Raw genomic sequence first — 21,666 nt, 5'->3', positions numbered from 1 at the left:
AAAAAAAAAAAAAAGATAATCAAAGAATGCCAACACTGACAACCAGAAATTTACATTATCAGAGAAATATTTTAAAACAGCTATTACAATTGTACTCAAGGACATAAATAAAATAAAAACATGCTCATAATGTATGAAACATAGGAAATCTCAACCAAGAAGGGAAACTATTAAAAAGAATCAAATGAAAAATCTAAAACATAAAAACACAATAGCTGAAATAAATTTTCACTAGAGAGGCTTAACAGCAAGTTGAAGATAATGTATGCAGGAGTCAGTAAATTTGATAATTGAGTAAAAATAATCCAGCCTGGAGGAAGAGAGAGGAGATTGAAAAAATAAACGAGTTTATTCAGTGATCTTTAAGGAAAAGTGTATTAAGTGAAAATGGAAATAACTTCTCTTAGAATTTAAAACCATAAGCATGGCATATATGGGTTTTTAACAAGAATTTGCATTACCTGGCTGGTCCAAAAACAATTAATTCTTAGAATTAGTTTAAAGTTCTCTAGCATCAGTTGTATTCACAGATAACTCCCTCAGAAGCAACCAGAAACATTATCTCTGAATCCATGTTCGTGCATGCCCCAAGAAAGGACAGCAGATTTATTTCTAAGAAAAAATCACTAAAACTATAAAACATGCAAAACAAAAGAAAACAAAACAAATATTCAAAAAATAAGAACAAGATACTACGAGCAGAAACAGCAGACAGAAAATTGGACCTGCAATGTTTTCAGATATTGGAATTCTCAGGCTCAAATCATAAGTGTTGTATATTTGATATTTTTAAAGTAATTTCTTTTGAAAGTATTAAAAATGTGTTATTGAATAAAAGACCACAAAAATTCATCAAGTAGATTGGAAAAAATAAAAACAGAATCTTTAATTAAATATAATGTTACAAAATAATGTATCAATAGACAGGAAAAATAAGAGATTTGACCCAGGTGAGGAGAGAATTAGTAACTGGAATATAGAATCTCAAGAGATTATTCAGATTTGTAGTACAAAGAGGTAATAGGGAACAAGAGATATGGGGGATGTAATTTTTACTTCTCTAGAGTAGAAAAGGAAGACAGATTACAGTGAAATAGTAAATTCAGTGTGCTAAAAGAAGATGCTTGGTAACCTAGGATTCCATAACTGGAAAAAACATTTTAATAAAGATATTTTCAAAAAATCAAAACTGAGAACACTTGCTACTGACTAAACCTAACTAAAGGGAACTCTGTAAAATACACTTTGGTAAAAGGATGACAGGTGAGAGAAGTAAAATTTTAGACTAACAGAAATTATTAACTGTCAATAAATCTAAAAAGTTGTTATTGTTCTCAATTATGCATAAAAATCCCCCCCAAGCATGGTGACAGAATGTGGTGACATTTTGTCATGCTCATGGATTCAATAGGACAAGAATTTAAACAATGTACTTTGGGATGACTTGTCTCTTTTCTAAGATAACTGGAGCTTCAACTTGAAAGATTTAAATGGCTAGGGTAACTCGACTAATCGGAAACTGAAACCATCTGAAGTCACCTTCATTCACATGTCTGTTGCCAGAACTGTATGACTCAAAGGCCAGGCTCATCTGGGACTACCCTTCAAAGAGAATGCCTGTAGCTTCTCCATGTGTCATAGACTTTTCACAGCATGACAACTGGATTCTGAGAAGTGTCCCAAGAGGGAACAGCAGGAGAATGAGTATGCCAAGAGGCCAAGGGAAAAGCTGAAGACATTTAAAAGCTAAGCTGATGTGTCATAGAATGTTACTTTTACCACGTATTGGTCAAGCAAGTTAGTAACGCTAGCCCATAATCAAAGGGCTGGTAAATAAATACCACCCCTTGACGGGACAGCAGCAAAATTACAATCTGCAGTGAACAATAAAGATGTCTTGTGAGGTTAAAATACACAATAGAGCTGTACTATTATATAACAAAAGCACATACGTTGGGTGAAAGTTTGATTGGCAACAAAATAGAAAATCCTTGTTATTTTAGAAGAAGATAAAAAATCACTTAAACTTAGAACCTTCTAAGTTATATATATATATACATGTTAAAATTAGTAGCATGACCACTAAAGGAAAAGAAACAGAGTGAATGTATCTCAAAATATGACAGGGGAAATTAAAAAACTGATAGAAAACAAGGCCAAATAGGGAGAAAAGATACAGAAAGAGAATATAAATGGAAGCACAAAGAAAGTGATAGGAACATCATATTAGTAACCACAATAAAAAAGGACAAAGCTTTGAAAAGAGTGTAATAAAACAAAATCCAGCTATGTGTTGTCTATAAGATATGTACCAAAAGCATAAGGATACAAAAAGCTTGAAATTAAAAGAATGAAAAGCCCTACCAAGCAAATAATGAACCCTTGAGATGGCTATATTAATATAAGACAAAATAAATTTGAGTTTAAAAGGTTTTATTAGAGTTAAAAAGATCACCACAGAATGATAAAATATTCACTTAAAGTCAAAATTATAACAATTCTAAACTTCTAAATTTTGTTCTTTATAAAAAAAGTGAATAAAATTGACAAATGTTTGATAAGACTGATACAGGAAAAAAAGAAGATACTAAGAAGTAATATTGGAAATGAAGAGGATATAAGACAAGATGTTGCCGATACTATAAGGATAAAACAGAGCTATTCTAAACTTCTTTCAAAGAAATAAAAGCCTAGAGGAAATATAAACATTCTTAGAATATATAATTTACTAATGCTGACTGAAGAAGAAATAAAGAATGGAATCTCATAAGAATGAAAAATATTGAACCAATTGCTAAAAATATTCCTATAAAATATTTCCAATCCTAGGGGTGCCTGGGTGGCTCAGTCATTAAGTGTCTGCCTTTGGCTCAGGGCATGTTCCCCGAGTTCTGGGATGGAGCCGCACATCAGGCTCCTCTGCTGGGAGCCTGCTTCTTCCTCTCCCACTCCCCCTGCTTGTGCTCCCTCTCTCACTGGCTGTCTCTCTCTCTGTCAAATAAATAAATAAAATCTTTAAAAAAAATTTCCAATCCTAAAACTTTTGACTGATAAATTCTAATAAACATTTACAGAACACTTTATGGTAGTCTTACACCAAACTTTTCTAGATAATGGCCCACTTGCTCACCAAAATCATTTTCTTTTTCTGAGTAGTCAGAAACTACATTTTCCCACCAGTTTGGATCTGAGAGCCATGTCATGGAAGAAGGCTTAGTTGTTGAATCAACACGTGGAAGATTGTGTTAGATCCAAACAGAATGTTACCTGAAGAAACTATAAGCTTTTTCTGTGTTAATCCAATGAGTTTGACAAGCTAATTCTAAATGTATGTGGATGAGCGAAGGGCCATAGAAATTATTGACCGATAGAATTTAATACTAAAAAATAAAATAATAAAAAAATTAACAAGTCAAGATATCTATGAATAAAAAAGTTAATACACTAAGACCAAGTTGGGTTTAACCTAGATATCTTTCAGTTACCTATTGCTGTGCAAAAAATCTACTCCAAAACTTAGTGGCTTAACACAACAAACATTTATTATTTTTGCATATAAGTCTACAGGTTCGATAGGTGGTTTTTCTGCCCTGAACCAAGTTCAGCTGATCTCACCTGAACTCCTTCACATATCTGTGCATGGCATATCCGTTGGAAGTTAGATGGCATAGGATGGTCTCAGCTGAAACTATTTGCCTCTGCTCCAGGAGGAATCTCATTCTTCAGCAAACTAGCTTGGACTTGCTTTCATAGTGGAAGCTGAGGTCCAAGAGTGAGAAAGCCCAGTAATGAAAGAGAGTGAGTGGAAACACACAAAACCTATTGAGTCTTAGGTTTGGAATTGGTATACCATAACTTCTGCTACATCTACTGAACAAAGTAAGTAACAAGGCCAGTTCAGAATTAGAGTGGTTAGGAACAAGAAAAACAAGGGGCAAAGTATAGGGATACAGGGAAAGCACTAATTGGAGACATCAATGCTATCAATCATTTAGTATGACTCACCACTTTAACAGGTCAAAGGAGAAAAATCATATGATCAGCTCAATATTGGGGAGAAAAATATTTCATTAAATTATCTATTTGTAAAAACAACTCTTTGGAAACCAATAACACATAGGAAATGTTTATTTGATAAAAGGTATCTACAAAACCCTACAGCAAATATTATATCTTATGGTTTGACACTGGAAAATTTCCCTCTGAGATCAGGAATGAGATGAGAGTCTTCAATATTAGCACTTCTATCTAACATTGTACAGGAGATCATAGCTAATATAGGATAGACCTCCTTCCCCATAGAAGATGCAAGAATTTGAAAGGAAAAAAATTAAACTGTCATTGTTCTCAGATGATATGATTACCCACTTTAAAAGCCAAGAAAAATCCACTCTAAATTATTAAAATGAACAAAAGTTGAGCCAGTCTGCTAGATTTAAAAATTCAATTTATAAAAGTTTAATTTCTATACATTAACAACGAATGGAATATATATATTTAAATACTGTAAATAGCATAGAAATATAAATTTTCAAGGTCCAAGTCTTACAAAAGATGTGCAAAGCCTTATGGAGAAAATTCTAAAGCTTTATTTTAAAATATTAATAAGGGACCAAATAAAAGGGGAGATATTCTTTGTTCTTAGACTAGAAGACTTAATATTTTAAAGGTGTCAATCAATTCTCCACAAATTGATTTATAGACTTAAGGCAATGACAGTATTTGTCCCCAAAGTGTTATAGTTGTTGTTTGGGTGCTGGAACTGACAAGCTAATTCTAAATGTATGTGGATGAGCAAAAGTCTTAAGAATAATCAAGATATTCCTGAACAGGAACAATATACCTATTATTGTCATAAAAATACAATAAGGATTTTTGGTCTTAATGCAGGAATGTGTAAGTTAACCAAAATAGTAATACTGAGATCCTTTCCAAAGAAGACATACGGATGACCAACAGACATGAAAAGATGCTCAACGTAACTAATCATCATAGAAATGCAAATCAAGACCATAATGAGATATCACCTCATAGCTGTCAGAATGGCTAAAATAAAAAACACAAGAAACAAGTGTTGGCAAGGATGCAGAGAAAAAAGAATCCTCATGCACTAATTTGAAAAGATATATGCACTCCTATGTTTATTGCAGCATTATTTACAATAGCCAAAATATGGAGGCAACCTGAGTGTTCATCCACAAATGAGTGGATAAAGAAGATGTGGTATATATATATATATATATACAATGGAATATTCCTCACCATAAAAAAGAATGAAATCTTGCCATTTGCAATGACACGGATGGAGCTAGAGGGTATAATGCTAAGTGAAATAATTAGGTCAGAGAAAGACAAATACCATATAATTTCACTCATATGTGGAATTTAAGAAAAAATAAAGAAAAATAGAGACAAGCAGAAAAACAGACTCTTAAGTGTAAAGAGAACAAATTGGTGGCTATCAGAGGGGAGGTGTGTGGGGGAATGAATAAGACAGGTAAAGGGGATTAAAAAAAAAGAACTGAGATCCTAGAAACAGACCCACTCATTAATGGAAATATTTTATCACAATCCTGTCATTAAGATCAGTGAGAAAGAAAATCGGATTTCACCAAATGTAGAGGAACCACTAATTAAACATTTGGAAACATGAATTAGACCTCTACCTAGCAAAATATACCAAAATTAGTTCTAAAGTATAAAATATTCCTAATTCTAAACTACAAAAGAGCTTAAAACAATGCAGAATATATCCTTATGACCATGTGGGAAACAGGCATTTTTTTAAGCATGACGCAAAATTTGCAAATCAAGTTAAAAATTAATAAATTCAGCCACATTAAAATTATAGACATCTGTTCAAAATATAGCATAAAGAGAAAAAAGATAAGGCAGAGAATGGAGCAAGATATTTGCAACATATATAACTGACAAAGGATTAATGTCCTATATATATGCATATATGCATATGTATATGAAGAAATGCTTTTAGTCAAGAAAAAGACTAACCTAGGAAGAAAAAAAATGGGCAAGACTTTAACAGGCATCTTATGGAGAAAGAAATCCAAATGATGAATAAATATATGAAAATATATATATAATCTCCACAGTAATCTAAAGATTGTTAAATATAAATATAATGAAGTAATATTTCATACTGTCCAGATTGGTGAAATCAAGAAACCTATTAATACCAAGTGCTGACAAAAAATATGGATCAGTGGGAGCTCAAACACTGCTGATAGGTGTATAAACTGTCACAACAGCATGGGAAATCTATTTAAGATCCCCATACCTTCAATAAAACAATTACTATTTTAAGAATATACCCTAGAATAGAGCTTTCCTATCCTAAGATTCATGAATAGAATTTAAAGGTCATTGATCGCTGAACACTACGTCTGAGACTAAAGATGTACTATATGTTGGCTAATTGAATTTCAATAAAAATATAAGGGTTATGTGATTTTGGATGGAAAAAAATTACCTTTTTATTTTCAGCAGTCCCTAAATCAAATTTAGCATTTCCTTTGTGTATGAATATAGACAACAAACCACAATAGTATGAGCAGTACCCATGACTTTGTCACCAATGAAACAAAGATATGTTCATATCACATTACAGTTACGGCAGATAACTGCATATAAGTATTCTTTACACTCATCGCTACTTCAAAATCAGATAGGTAATTAAACCTACCCCTAGATTTTGTTATTTAATGCATTGGGAAAGATATTTAATACTATATAACAAATTCATTAACATCTTCATAACTGTGTTTCAATGTAATTGGTTTCTTTTGTTATCCTATGATTTTATCTTATACACTTTCTGAGAAGGATTCCTGTAAGCTTCACCAGACTTCAAGAAAGGTCCTCAGCCCAGTTAAAAACTCTGCTCTAAAAAAACTTTTACACCTACATGGAAGAGTGCACAAAGTAGGACTATTAAAAGAGAAAAAAAGTATTGATAATCCAAATATCCATGAACAGTAGGATGAATAAATGTATTGTGGTATGTGGTATGTCATATGCAGTATATGAATATATACCACCATATATGAGTATTTTGCTACAGGGAAAATGAATGATTTACATACAAAAACATGGATAAGTCTCGAGTGAAAAACGGAAGTTGTAGAAGAACGCATACAGTATGATTCTATATGTAGAAAGTAGAAAAACATGCAAAATATTGTTTAGGGATGCAAATATGTAGTGAAGCTATGAAAAAATGAGAGGAAGAGATAAACATAAAACAGGGTCATGAGTTACCTCACAGTTAGGAGGAAAAGGTATGGGATCAGAGAAGAAAATGCAGACACAATGTTCTTTTTCTTAACCTGGGTAGGAGGTACGCAGGTGATAGTCATAGCATAATTCTTTATAATTTATATAGAGTTCTTATTCTTCTATCTGCTCGATATTTACTGCTGAATATTTACTGAAAATAATTTTAAACGTCAACTATGTAGCTTGAAAACTTGAAGTGAATTTTCTGGGAGCTTATAAGCTATCTGTATGGGTATTAATGAATAGTGAACTTGCACTGGAGAAATAAAGATGAAACGTTTTGTTTTAGACCTTAAATTTTGAGAAGGCTATGAGACAATCCAGTAGAAATGTCTCTGGGCAGTTCTTATTTACATATCTGCTATATAAACAGAAACAGGAACCATAACTTCTTCGAACCAGAAAAGAATCATGGATCCATTTTCCACCTTAGTTCTTTAAAGATTTTACTTATTTAATTGAGAGAGCGTGAGAGCACGCGTGCGTGCGTGAGCAGGGGGAGGGGCAGAATGAGAGGGGGAAGCAGACTCCCTACTGAGCAGGGAGCCAGATGCAGGACTAGATCCAGGACCATGAGATCATGACCTGAGCCAAAGGCAGCCGCTTAACTGACTGAGCCACCCAGGGGCCCCTATTATCCCCATTTTTTTTTTTTTTTTGACTGGATTGGAGGTTTATTTGACTGAAGTGAAAGGCCATTGATCCAGTGGCTCCATGGATAGAAAACGTAAAAGATAATTTTCCCTTACTGTCATTGCTCATTTAAGGTTTAATTTGTTTTAGTTATTTAACAAGAAGCATTATTCTTTTTTAAACAATAGTGCAGCAGTGGAAAAAATGATTCTTCATCACTGAGATTTCTGTTTCTTTTTCTTTTTCTTTTTTTTTTTTGAGTTCAGGGATTCATCCGTTGCATATAACACCCAATGCTCATTACATCACGTGCCCTCCTTAATGCCCATCACCCTGTTACCCCATCCCCCACCCCCCTTATCCCCATTTTTAAAGATGAGGCAATCAAGACTCCTACTGGTAATGTGATTTGCTCAAGGTCTAGTAATTATTAAGTGGCAGAGTGTAAACTCAGGACAATGTCTGCTGACTCCTTGAGATCTTGTGTTTATTCACTATTTTACAGTAGTTTACATGTTGAAAGAAAGTGCAAGCTCTTGTCAGTTGGGTAATTGTACTCTAAGGATGTTTGCTGTAACTTTTTAGATTTGCATAATGAGATTAGCAATTAGAATGCTTGCTCCAGGTAACTAAAGTAACATCACCAATATTGCAATTAAAATGAAAAGAAGACTTGTGGTTGTTCGATTCTTTTTCTTAAAATCATTTCAAAACACTTTCCTATCTACTACTCATTTGCTACTTAAAATACTCTTGTAAACTGGCTGAGGCAGATAATGATTTTATCATTGAGGAAATGAAGAAATGGAGCCAGAGAAAGGTAAAGCCAGCTGCAATATAACTACGAATAGAGTCTCACAAATCTCAAGATTTAGACATTTTTTAATTAAAGATTTTATTTATTTACTTGAGGGAGAGTGCTAGAGAGAGCAGGTGCAGGGGGAAGGGCAGAGAGAGAGGGAGAAGCAGACTCCCCATTGAGCAGGGAGCCTGAAGTGGGCTTGATCCCAGGACGCTGGGATCATGACCTGAACCAAGGGCAGACACTTAATTGACTGAGCCACCCAGGTGCCCCACAAGATTTAGACATTTTGCTAAATTCTACTGTCATATATAGTTGAAAGTTCCCTTAGAAAATCTACTATATCATCTTAAAACTTATACTACAACAAAAGTATATTCTAGGTGTTATATTATGCACAATCTTAATGCTTAAAGAGAATACTATGGTAAATAATTTCTGACAATTGATATATTTAGAAGACAAGGAACATTGTCAAAGGCAGAAATTCCTCAAATAACAGGATACATTTTAATGTGCTAACTAAATAACAAATTTTGATTTTGTTTTGTTCAAGAAGCTTTTGTTTCCCCATGCTATCATTTACTCTCACCAAGAAAGTTTTAATATAAAAAATTCCCTGTCTCAGCTTTGTCTACTTACCTCTGTTGGCCAGAGTTTGAAATTCTATCTTAAGTGGTTAGTTGGAATGGAAAATACAGATCACCTTCATGTTTTGTTTTGTATATTACTTTATTGTGTTACGTTAAATTTTCATAATCAATGTGTACCACTTTTGTAATCAGAAAAAAGTAGACAAAAAAGATCATTTAAAATGTTTTAAACTGTGATGCCTTCTCTAGAATTTTTCAGAAAACGTGATTTTATTTTGTTTTAATAGCCAAATGTAAGATAATACACTGGAATTTACTAGATCTGAAGTAGCATAATTGCTATAACTATATGTAGGTATTATGATTTATTGAATATGTACTATCGTTTTATGCTAATCTAATCAGATTATTTTAGAAAAAGTCAAGACCAGGAATCCTTAATGATGCATTTTGAAACAAATATAGTATTTGAAATATGCAAAAATAGATGTCATGAAGATTTTATGGGAAATATTTCTGCCAGCAATTTGGTTATTACTTAATTTACTCTTAAATTTAATAATCATAAGGAGGATACCCATCCTTAAAAGATAACCTGACACATATATGTTAGAAAATGCAATTAAATACATTCCTAGTTCTACCATGTTGAATCTGGACTTCAGCTTTAGAGCTCTGATTCAACATCTTTACATTAAGCCCCTTGAATCAATGTTTGATTCAAGTTATTCAAATCCTGCAGAAATGTATAGGTTAAAAGCTAGTCCCCAATGCCATTAAAGAGAACAGTGATGGGAATCACTTCAGTGTATGTAGAAAAGTCTGCTTAGAAAATGAACACTATTATAGAAGCAAAAAGCCTTAGAGAAGTAGTATTTTCCTTGTCTGGAAAAATGTTTTTAGATCCCTTGTTATATATGTGTTCTTTTGTTTCTTCCTAACTCTCACAAAATCTCATTGTTCTTCCACTGTATTTGGGTTAGACAAAATTATTTATGACACTTGTTAAAGACAGTTAAAGACTTTATTCAAAAGAGGACTGTCACGATAGGTGTAGGAACTCTTGCAATGGGATCTTACAGTGAGGGAGAGAGATTGGCCTCTGCTCCAAATACAAAGAAAAGTGGGAATTTATAGCCAAGGAACAGTGTGTGGTCAGTGGATGAAAAATTGCTGAGAGGGAACATCATGGACAAGGGAGGGATTCTAGCTAAACTGACCTAGAAGGATTCTTACTGAAAGCAGGCCAGGGTGACTAGGCAACACCTGGGAGATGGTAGAGGATAAGGAACCCAATTAGATATCAAGAGTGATCAAATATAAAGGATGGAGAACTCTGGTTAAACTGAGTTAGCAGGATTCTTGCTAAAATTATACAATTCCCAGACAAACACAGAAGTCCAAAAGTTGAAGTCTAATTGAAAAAGAGCTCAGAAGAGCCTGAGTAGAATTTGGTCAAGGAGAAAATCTTTGCCATTGAGCTCACTTTTAAATTTGATTGGGAGCCATCGTACTCCTTTGGGGGAGATAGGAACAGAATTTTACATTTTATGGTTGATTAAAAAAAAACATTGTGGCCACTCTCTCTTAGATACCGTTGGTAAGCAATTATAAAGCAAATAAAACTTTATAAGTTTTTCAAGCCCTATGATATCTAAGTTATCCAATCACGCAATTGTTTGTAGCTCATATCGTTTTACTATTGATAGTAATTTGCTTCCCTTTCCTAGAAAAATCTGCCCACATTGGCCCTACCTATTGAGCAGTTAATCCCAAAGTTAAAAGGTAATTTTTGTACACAGTGAGGTACCACAGCTTGCTATGTGGTAACAAATGTATAATTTGAACAGCAACACATATAGGATATTATTCTAGTAATCACTCATTGGTATGAAAAATGTAAGATGGAGATGAGCAGAAGAGCACAAAAAAGAAACTGGTATCTGACAAATCTGCCATCCAACGAAAGAAGTCCAAATCTAGAGCAGTGGTCTATAAAAGGTATATCTTTGTAAAGAAAAAGTTAACTTAGAATCAAGAGAAGGGGCACGGGGGAGCGGGCGGACTCACAGAGGGCACCCGCGAGAGAGCGGACTGAGACCGGTGAGCCGTGAACGCGCGCCACCAGGCATCTCCCGGAACACCGGAATCCCGGTGTGCTCACGGGATCCAGACTGAGACCGGGAACTCCCGGAGCGCGCGCGGGGCGGCTGGCGGCTGGCGGGCCACCTGCACGGGGGAGCGGGCGGACACACAGAGGGCACCCGCGAGAGAGCGGACTGAGACCGGTGAGCCGTGAACGCACGCGCCACCAGGCATCTCCCGGAACACCGGAATCCCGGTGTGCTCACGGGATCCAGACTGAGACCGGGAGACCCGGGAGCGTGCGGGGCGGCCGGTGGCTGGCGGCATTGGAAACACAAAGGACAGAGACGGGGCGGCAGGTGGCTGGCGGCACTAGAAACACAAAGGACAGAGACACGCCGGCCCTGGAAGTGAGGGCAGGGACGCCGGGTGTGGGGCGCACATCCCGGGACGCTGCAGGGTTGAGCAGCACCAACAGTAACAGAGTTAAAGTGGCCAGAACATTAGTAGAGAACGGGCCGCAATCCTTCTGTTCTGTGACAGAGGCTGAAATTTGGCCGCTGCTGCTCTGACTCTCAGAAGAGGCACAGCAAACCGCCAGGGAAAGCCGCCAGAGAACAAAAGCCTGGAAATACCGGCTCAGAGAGTGCCCATCCCCATCCTCCCTCGCAGGGGACACGGAGACTCTACCCAAACAGGGTTGCCTGAGTATCGGCGCGGCAGGCCCCTCCCCCAGAACACAGAAGGCAGGCTGAAAAATCAAGAAGCCCACAACCCGGGCGCCTGGGTGGCGCAGTCATTGAGCGCCTGTCTTCGGCTTAGGGCGTGATCCCGGCGTTCCGGAAAGGAGTCCCTCATCGGGCTCCTCCGCTGGGAGCCTGCTTCTTCCTCTCCCACTCCCCTGCTTCTGTTCCCTCTCTCGCTGGTTGGCTGCCACATAAATAAATAAATAAAATCTTTAAAGAAGAAGCCCACATCCCTAAGATCCCTATAAAACAAGGGGCACGGCCTGGGACCCAGTCAATAATTTGGGCTCTGGAAACCCCGCAACCTCTCTTCATCAGAATGACAAGAAGGAGAAGCCCCCCCCAGCAAAGAAAAGACAGTGATTCTGTGGCCTCTGCCACAGAAATAATGGATATGGATGTAACCAAATTATCAGAAATGGAATTCAGAGTAACGATGGTCAAAATGATGAGTAGAATTGAAAAAACTATTAACGAAAAGGTTACTGAGAATATAGAATCCCTAAGGACAGAAATGAGAGCGAATCTGACAGAAATTAAAAATTCTATGAGCCAAATGCAGGCAAAACTAGAGGCTCTGACGGCCAGGGTCGCAGAAGCAGAGGAACGGGTTAGTGAATTGGAGGATGGGTTAATAGAGGAAAAAATGAAAATAGAAGATGGTCTTAAAAAAATCCACGCCCACGAATGTAGGTTACGGGAGATTACTGACTCAATGAAACGATCCAATGTTAGAATCATCGGCATCCCCGAGGGGGTGGAGAAAAACAGAGGTCTAGAAGAGATATTTGAACAAATTGTAGCTGAAAACTTCCCTAATCTAGCAAGGGAAACAAACATTCGTGTCCAAGAGGCAGAGAGGACCCCTCCCAAGCTCAACCACGACAAACCTACGCCACGTCACGTCATAGTGCAATTCGCAAATATTAGATGCAAGGATACAGTATTGAAAGCGGCCAGGGCAAAGAAATTTCTCACGTACCAAGGCAAAAGCATCAGAATTACGTCAGACCTGTCTACACAGACCTGGAATGAGAGAAAGGGTTGGGGGAGCATATTTAAAGCTCTTTCAGAGAAAAACATGCAGCCAAGGATCCTTTATCCAGCAAGGCTGTCATTCAGAATTGATGGAGAAATAAAGACATTTCAGAATCGCCAGTCACTAACCAATTTTGTAACCACGAAACCAGCCCTACAGGAGATATTACGGGGGGTTCTATAAAAGTAAAAAGGCCCCAAGAGTGATACAGAACAGAAAGTCACAGCCAATACAAACAAAGACTTTACTGGCAACATGGCAACATTAAAATCATATCTCTCAGTAATCAGTCTTAATGTAAATGGTTTGAACCATCCCATAAAACGCCACAGGGTTGCAGATTGGATAAAAAGAAATGACCCATCCATTTGCTGTCTACAAGAGACTCATTTCGAACCCAAAGATGCATTCAGACTGAGAGTAAGGGGATGGAGTACCATCTTTCACGCAAATGGACCTCAAAAGAAAGCTGGGGTAGCAATTCTCATATCAGATAAATTGGATTTTAAACTACAGACTATAGTTAGAGATGCAGAAGGGCACTATATTATTCTTAAGGGAAGTATTCAACAAGTGGATATGACAATTATAAATATATATGCCCCCAACAGGGGAGCAGCAAGATACACAAGCCAACTCTTAACCAGAATAAAGAGACATATAAATAAAAATACATTAATAGTAGGGGACCTCAACACTCCACTCTCAGAAATAGACAGAACACCCTGGCAAAAACTAAGCAAAGAATCAAAGGCTTTGAATGCCATACTCGACGAGTTGGACCTCATAGATATATATAGAACACTACACCCCAGAACCAAAGAATACTCATTCTATTCTAATGCCCATGGAACATTCTCAAGAATAGACCATGTTCTGGGACACAAAACAGGTCTCAACCGATACCAAAAGATTGAAATTATCCCCTGCATATTCTCAGACCACAACGCTCTGAAATTGGAACTCAACCACAAGGAAAAATTTGGAAGAAACTCAAACACTTGGAGACTAAGAACCATCCTGCTCAGGAATGACTCGATAAACCAGGAAATCAAAAATCAAATTAAACAATTTATGGAGACCAATGAGAATGAAAATACAACAGTCCAAAACCTATGGGATACTGCAAAGGCAGTCCTAAGGGGGAAATACATAGCCATCCAAGCCTCACTCAAAAGAATAGAAAAATCTAAAATGCAGTTTTTATATTCTCACCTCAAGAAGCTGGAACAGCAACAGAGGGACAGGCCTAATCCACGCACGAGGAAGCAGTTGACCAAAATTAGAGCTGAAATCAATCAAGCAGAAACCAGAAGTACAGTAGAGCAGATCAACAGGACTAGAAGCTGGTTCTTTGAGAGAATCAATAAAATTGACAGACCACTGGCAAGACTTATCCAAAAGAAAAGAGAAAGGACCCAGATTATTAAAATTATGAATGAAAAAGGAGAGGTCACGACGAACACCATTGAAATTGGAAGGATTATTAGAAATTTTTATCAACAGCTATATGCCAATAAACTAAGCAATCTGGAAGAGATGGAATCCTTCCTGGAAACCTATAAACTACCAAGATTGAAACCGGAAGAAATTGATTCCTTAAACAGGCCAATTAATTATGAAGAAATTGAGTCAGTGATAAACAACCTTCCAAATAACAAAACTCCAGGCCCGGACGGTTTTCCTGGGGAATTCTACCAAACATTCAAAGAAGAAATAATACCTATTCTCCTAAAGCTATTTCAAAAAATAGAAACAGAAGGAAAGCTACCAAACTCATTCTATGAGGCCAATATTACCTTGATCCCCAAACCAGGCAAAGACCCCCTCAAAAAGGAGAATTACAGACCGATTTCCCTAATGAATATGGACGCCAAAATCCTCAACAAGATACTTGCTAATAGAATCCAACAGTACATTAAAAGGATTATCCATCACGATCAAGTGGGATTCATACCTGGGATGCAAGCGTGGTTCAATATTCGCAAATCAATCAGCGTGATACATCATATCAACAAGAAAAGACTCAGGAACCATATGATCCTCTCAATCGATGCCGAAAAAGCATTTGACAAAATACAGCATCCTTTCCTGATTAAAACCCTTCAGAGTGTAGGAATAGAAGGTACATTTCTCAATCTCATAAAAGCCATCTATGAAAAGCCTACTGCAAATATTATTCTCAATGGGGAAAAGCTGGAAGCCTTTCCCTTAAGATCAGGAACTCGACAAGGATGCCCACTCTCGCCACTATTATTCAACATAGTACTAGAAGTCCTTGCAACAGCAATCAGACGACAAAAAGGGATCAAAGGTATTCAAATTGGCAAAGAAGAAGTCAAAATGTCTCTCTTTGCAGATGACATGATACTCTATATGGAAAACCCAAAAGAAGCCACTCCCAAACTATTAGAAGTTATAGAGCAATTCAGTAACGTGGCGGGATACAAAATCAATGCTCAGAAATCAGTTGCATTTCTATACACGAATAACGAGACCGAAGAAAGAGAAATTAGGGAATCCATCCCATTTACAATAGCACCAAAAACCATACGTTACCTTGGAATTAACTTAACCAGAGACGTAAAGGACCTATATTCTAGAAACTATAAATCACTCTTGAAAGACATTGAGGAAGACATAAAAAGATGGAAAGATATTCCATGCTCATGGATTGGAAGAATTAACATAGTTAAAATGTCCATGCTACCCAGAGCAATCTACACTTTCAATGCTATCCCGATCAAAATACCGAGGACATTTTTCAAAGAACTGGAACAAATAGTCCTTAAATTTGTATGGAAACAGAAAAGGCCCCGAATCTCCAAGGAACTGTTGAAAAGGAAAAACAAAGCTGGGGGCATCACAATGCCGGATTTCGAGCTGTACTACAAAGCTGTGATCACAAAGACAGCATGGTACTGGCACAAAAACAGACACATAGACCAATGGAACAGAATAGAGAGCCCAGAAATGGACCCTCGGCTCTTTGGGCAACTAATATTTGATAAAGCAGGAAAAAACATCCGGTGGGAAAAAGACAGTCTCTTCAATAAATGGTGCTGGGAAAATTGGACAGCTACATGCAAAAGAATGAAACTTGACCACTCTCTCACACCATACACAAAAATAAACTCCAAATGGATGAAAGACCTCGATGTGAGACAGGAATCCATCAAAATTCTAGAGGAGAACATAGGCAGCAACCTCTACGACATCGGCCAAAGCAACCTTTTTCATGACACATCCCCAAAGGCAAGAGAAACAAAAGATAAAATGAATTTATGGGACTTCATCAAGATTAAAAGTTTCTGCACAGCCAAGGAAACAGTCAGAAAAACTAAGAGGCAGCCCACGGAATGGGAGAATATATTTGCAAATGACACTACAGATAAAGGACTGGTATCCAAGATCTACAAAGAACTTCTCAAACTCAATACACGAGAAACAAATAAACAAATCAAAAAATGGGCAGAAGATATGAACAGACACTTTTCCAATGAAGACATACAAATGGCTAACAGACACATGAAAAAATGTTCAAAATCATTAGCCATCAAGGAAATTCAAATCAAAACCACACTGAGATACCACCTTACGCCAGTTAGAATGGCAAAAATAGACAAGGCAAGAAACAACAATTGTTGGAGAGGATGTGGAGAAAGGGGATCCCTCCTACATTGTTGGTGGGAATGCAAGTTGGTACAGCCACTCTGGAAAACAGTGTGGAGGTCCCTTAAAAAGTTAAAAATTGAGCTACCCTATGATCCAGCCATTGCACTACTGGGTGTTTACCCCAAAGATACAGATGTAGTGAAGAGAAGGGCCATATGCACCCCAATGTTCATAGCAGCAATGTCCACAATAGCTAAATCGTGGAAGGAGCCGAGATGCCCTGCAACAGATGACTGGATTAAGAAGTTGTGGTCCATATATACAATGGAATATTACTCAGCATTCAGAAAGAATGAGTTCTCAACATTTGCTACAACATGGACGGCACTGGAGGAGATAATGCTTAGTGAAATAAGTCAAGCAGAGAAAGACAACTATCATATGATTTCTCTCATCTATGGAACATAAGAACTAGAATGAGAAGTAGGGGAAGAAAGGGATAAAGAAAGGGGGGTAATCAGAAGGGGGAATGAAATATGAGAGACTATGGACTATGAGAAACAAACTGAGGTCTACAGAGGGGAGGGGGGTGGGGGAATGGGATAGACCGGTGATGGGTAGTAAGGAGGGCACATATTGCATGGTGCACTGGGTGTTATACACAACTAATGAATCATCGAGCCTTACATCGAAAACCGGGGATGTACTGTATGGTGACTAACATAATATAATAAAAAATCATTATAAAAAAAAATAATCAAGAGAAGGCATTGAGAACTCTTAGTTTTAAAGATCAAAGTTAGTAAATGACAGCATCTAAAAGATGATAATTTAACCCCAATGTTTAAGATCATTGTTACTTTGAATTTCTATCCGATAGAGGAAATTCTTTTATCAGGACCAGCAAAATAGAGGCTGCTCTAGTGGCATGGCCCACATCACAAATCGAAACCTAAGTCAGCCCATATTTACGGGAAACCCATATCAAGGAAACATACACCAACTACAAACCTCCAACTCAGCTTAGCTAATTCACCTGACCGAAGAAAACAGAACCTGCTAGCCTTACCAGGAAAGCCCTGACCTTCTAGCCAATCATGCCCTGTTTCCACGTTGCTGCTTCTAACACTCTATAAAACTCTCTCTTGCACAAAATTCTAAGGAAGAGTGCTCCACTCACTGCCTGTGAGTCACTTTATGCCCCCCCCCAATCCATGGGTTGTTTCCCCTAAACAAAGGACATCAAACTAGTTACTAAATTGTTTTATTTTTGTCATTTCACATATTTGTCACACTTTCCCTCCTACTGGAATGGCTCCAAGTAATTTTAGGATCCAGCTAGGGAGAGGTAACACATAAAGTAACACATTTAGTGCAGTTTTGGCAGGAAGTCTTTGTGTGTTTGCCAATCATTCTGGTGAATGGTGAAATCACTGCTAGCTGTCCCAGTCTAGGAAGGCTTCCATGAATTCTCCTGCTCATCCTGCTACCTATCACGACATGAATGAAGGTGAGGAACAGAGTTTATTTCTCCCAGTACTAGAGATATACAGACAATGGAGACACAAAAGAAGCTAGTATGCAGAAAATTCGCCCTTATAACTCATATAGGAAAGGAACTATACAGGCTTTCCAAATGTGAAAAGAATTAAAATTTAATATGAACTATTAAATAAAAACCTTTGAAGCTTAAAATAAAATTCTATCAGTAACAAAAACAAATTTTGAACAACTATTCTAAAGAAAAAAAAAACACCAGAAGGATGAAAGAATAAACATAAATATATTAGACAATATTAAGAGAAATTTTTTTCTTCATTTTATTTCTTAAATCAGGTAAGACCATGAAAAGTGACATTTGTGACTGTAGTGTCTACAAAAAATATATGTATTGTCTTAAATAATTCCCTTAGGGAGCTAACATAGACACAAAATGTTAATCGTGACTTTTCAAATATCTACCCACCCTAGTCAAAATGAAAGCAAGTTCTTTAAAGTCTGCAATCATAGGTATCAGACTCTGTTGCATCATAAAAATACTCCAACAAAAAAATTATTGCTAGGGGCGCCTGGGTGGCGCAGTCGTTAAGCGTCTGCCTTCGGCTCAGGGAGCTCCTCCTCCGCTAGGAGCCTGCTTCTTCCTCTCCCCCTCCCCCTGCTTGTGTTCCCTCTCTTGCTGCCTGTCTATCTCTGTCAAATAAATAAATAAAATCTCAAAAAAAATTATTGCTAAAGATAATTATCGCTGTATCTTTTTTATATCTAATGTGGGTTTTTTGTTTTGTTTGGTTTTGGTCAGGGAAACAAAGGACTGCAGATAGATTATTTGGTATAAGGCTCTTGAATTCCAGGTAGAAGCCAGGTTGAGATTTAACGCATTTATGTATCGAGAAACATCAGCTGTACTCTGATGCTTTAAGATTACATTAGAATAAATTTATTCTGAATGGAAGATTCAAGGAAGGGAATACACTGTGTATATCTTTGGAAATCTTTTAAAGTTTACTTTTGGAGGGTTAAAGTTTTATCATGAATTATATATTTTTCCTAGGCAAGACCAGTTGTGTTTTCCTGGCATTTGTGACTCTTGTATACCTTAGAACTAACTGGTATTTTTAATAATGGAACTGAAAATGATTTTTTTTCAATGTAGTACTTTTTGTTGCTTTGCTTTTTTGATGGGATGCAAACTGCAAGCTATTTAACATACTCAAAGTGCTGCTAGAAAAAGCTGTCATTAGCATTTTGAATGTCTTTAAAAATCCTATCCAGTCTGATGGCATATGTATGGGATGATAATGAGTAAAAGAAATGATTTAAGGAATGAATAATGTTTTTGTATTCATAGGTACCATATCTACAGTGACAACTACAGCTGGGTAAATGGTCATGGAGTAGTATTATTCAGGCAGGCAGAAAATCTTGGTGTGGGGTTTAAGGAACAAATTATAACTTGAATTCCTCTGATGTTGTGCCAGTTATGAAAAGTGACACTTACAGGGTAAGACAGCCTTCCTGGAAACTCCAGTTATTACTGGCAAGTGCAAAATGAATTTTTCCGTACTGGTTATAAAAAGAAATTTGAGACATCACACTGTTTAAAAATACAGAGGTGGGAAAAAGTGAAAACCTCAACTTTAAAGGTAAATTCAAAGTGTCATACTCAAAATATATAAATCTAAGTAGGAGGGTAGAGACTTCAATATTATCTTGCTACTGAATCCATGTAGGTTTCTCACCAGGCTAAAAAGCAATAAAGTCAAAATGAAGCGGTAGAATTTAATCAATCAGGGAATACAAGACAATTCCCTTACTATGAGCGTGGAGTATATGGGTACAAATGTACACTGTTGGCAAAATCTAAATGTTATGAAGCAAGGATATGTTATCTAGGGGTACTTACATTCAGGAATAATATTGGTGCTGTCATCATTTTTGGCAAGGGGCTATATTCTAGGCTAGTTTGGATTATTTTTATTTTATTTTATTTTTATTTTTTAAAAGATTAATTTATGTATTTGAGAGAGAAACAGAGAGTGCAAGCAGGGGAAGGGGCAGAAGGAGAGGGGGAGAGAACCCCAAGCAGACTCTGCACTGAGTGTGGGGCTTGATCCCATGACCCCAATACCATGACCTGATCCAAAACCAAGAGTAGGACATTCAACCAACGGAGCCACCCAGGCACCCCTGGATTATTTTTAGAGAGAACGGAGTAAAACAAATGACTGCAACCATTTCAGTTATATGGGAAATGCTGCTCTTTTCCTGTCTCCTGTCATTGCATTGGTAGTTTCAATTAAATGCTGCAATCTTAAAAAGCATGTGATCACCAAGTTCGTTCTAATGACAGATGCTGGAGGCTGTATAAATGGAGATCATGATCAGTTGGTTATAGGACTTCTTGTTTCAATGGCATACTTACTTCTGATTATACAAACAGGAATGGCTGTACTTTCACTTAATATAGTTGGAAAAGACAGGGTATCATATTTATCTATTGTGATACCATAGTTTTCCCTCAGCTTCACAAATACTGAGTAAATTTCAGTGATTTTCCTTTTCAGTTTGGATTTCTTTCCTGTTTTGTAAGTGTGTCTACCTCTCTTGCCAAATATGTAAAATTTAACAGGCAGAAGTTATTTGTATTAATGTCAGGCTTTTATCCCTCAGTTAAGTAGTTGACTTTTTAAATTAGAAAAGTGGTTTATCTCAAAACATAGGATAATTCAAGGTAAATATTAAGAACCAACCTGCTAGCTTCTAGTATAACAGACTTGATATCACCCTATTATTTTGAACAAAAATAGGGCAGTTATAATATTAGCAAGATAACTTGTATTTTCTAAGACCAATTTATTATATATATTTTTAGGCAATAGCATTTTTTTCTCTTTCTTTTTTTTCTTTTCTTTTTCTATATTAGAAACAAAAGTTGGTACCCTGCCTAATCAAAGAACGTTCATAAGGTATCAACATTCTGAAACATTTCTTATGTTTTCCTTATTATTGTTTCATTTTCATCTTATGATAATGTAGAAATTGTTTACCTTTGCATTTGATTGCTTGTGTTTTCATTAAAATTGAAGCACTCAATTCCTATCGAGCTATTTTATAATATCACTGCTTGGAACTTAGATTTGATTATGCCAGTCTCTCTAAATTTAACATCTATAAAATAGAGAAGTTTAGTATAATATCATTCACCTCTGAGACAAATGTACTTCACTTGTCATCAGCACATGCTATCAGCATGGCAAGGAGGAATCTTTTTTTTTTTTTTCTGATGTGTTTCTGCGTAGTACATCTGTTTACTTACAGCTCATCGTGCAGGCCAGGAGACAAATTAAATTTCGTTTCTTC

The sequence above is a fragment of the Ursus maritimus genome, assembly GCF_017311325.1.
Source record: "Ursus maritimus isolate PB19 chromosome X unlocalized genomic scaffold, ASM1731132v1 scaffold_X1, whole genome shotgun sequence".
Classification (NCBI taxonomy): domain Eukaryota; kingdom Metazoa; phylum Chordata; class Mammalia; order Carnivora; family Ursidae; genus Ursus; species Ursus maritimus.
The sequence above is the reverse complement of the archived record's forward strand: the minus strand, read 5'-3'. Positions refer to the sequence as shown.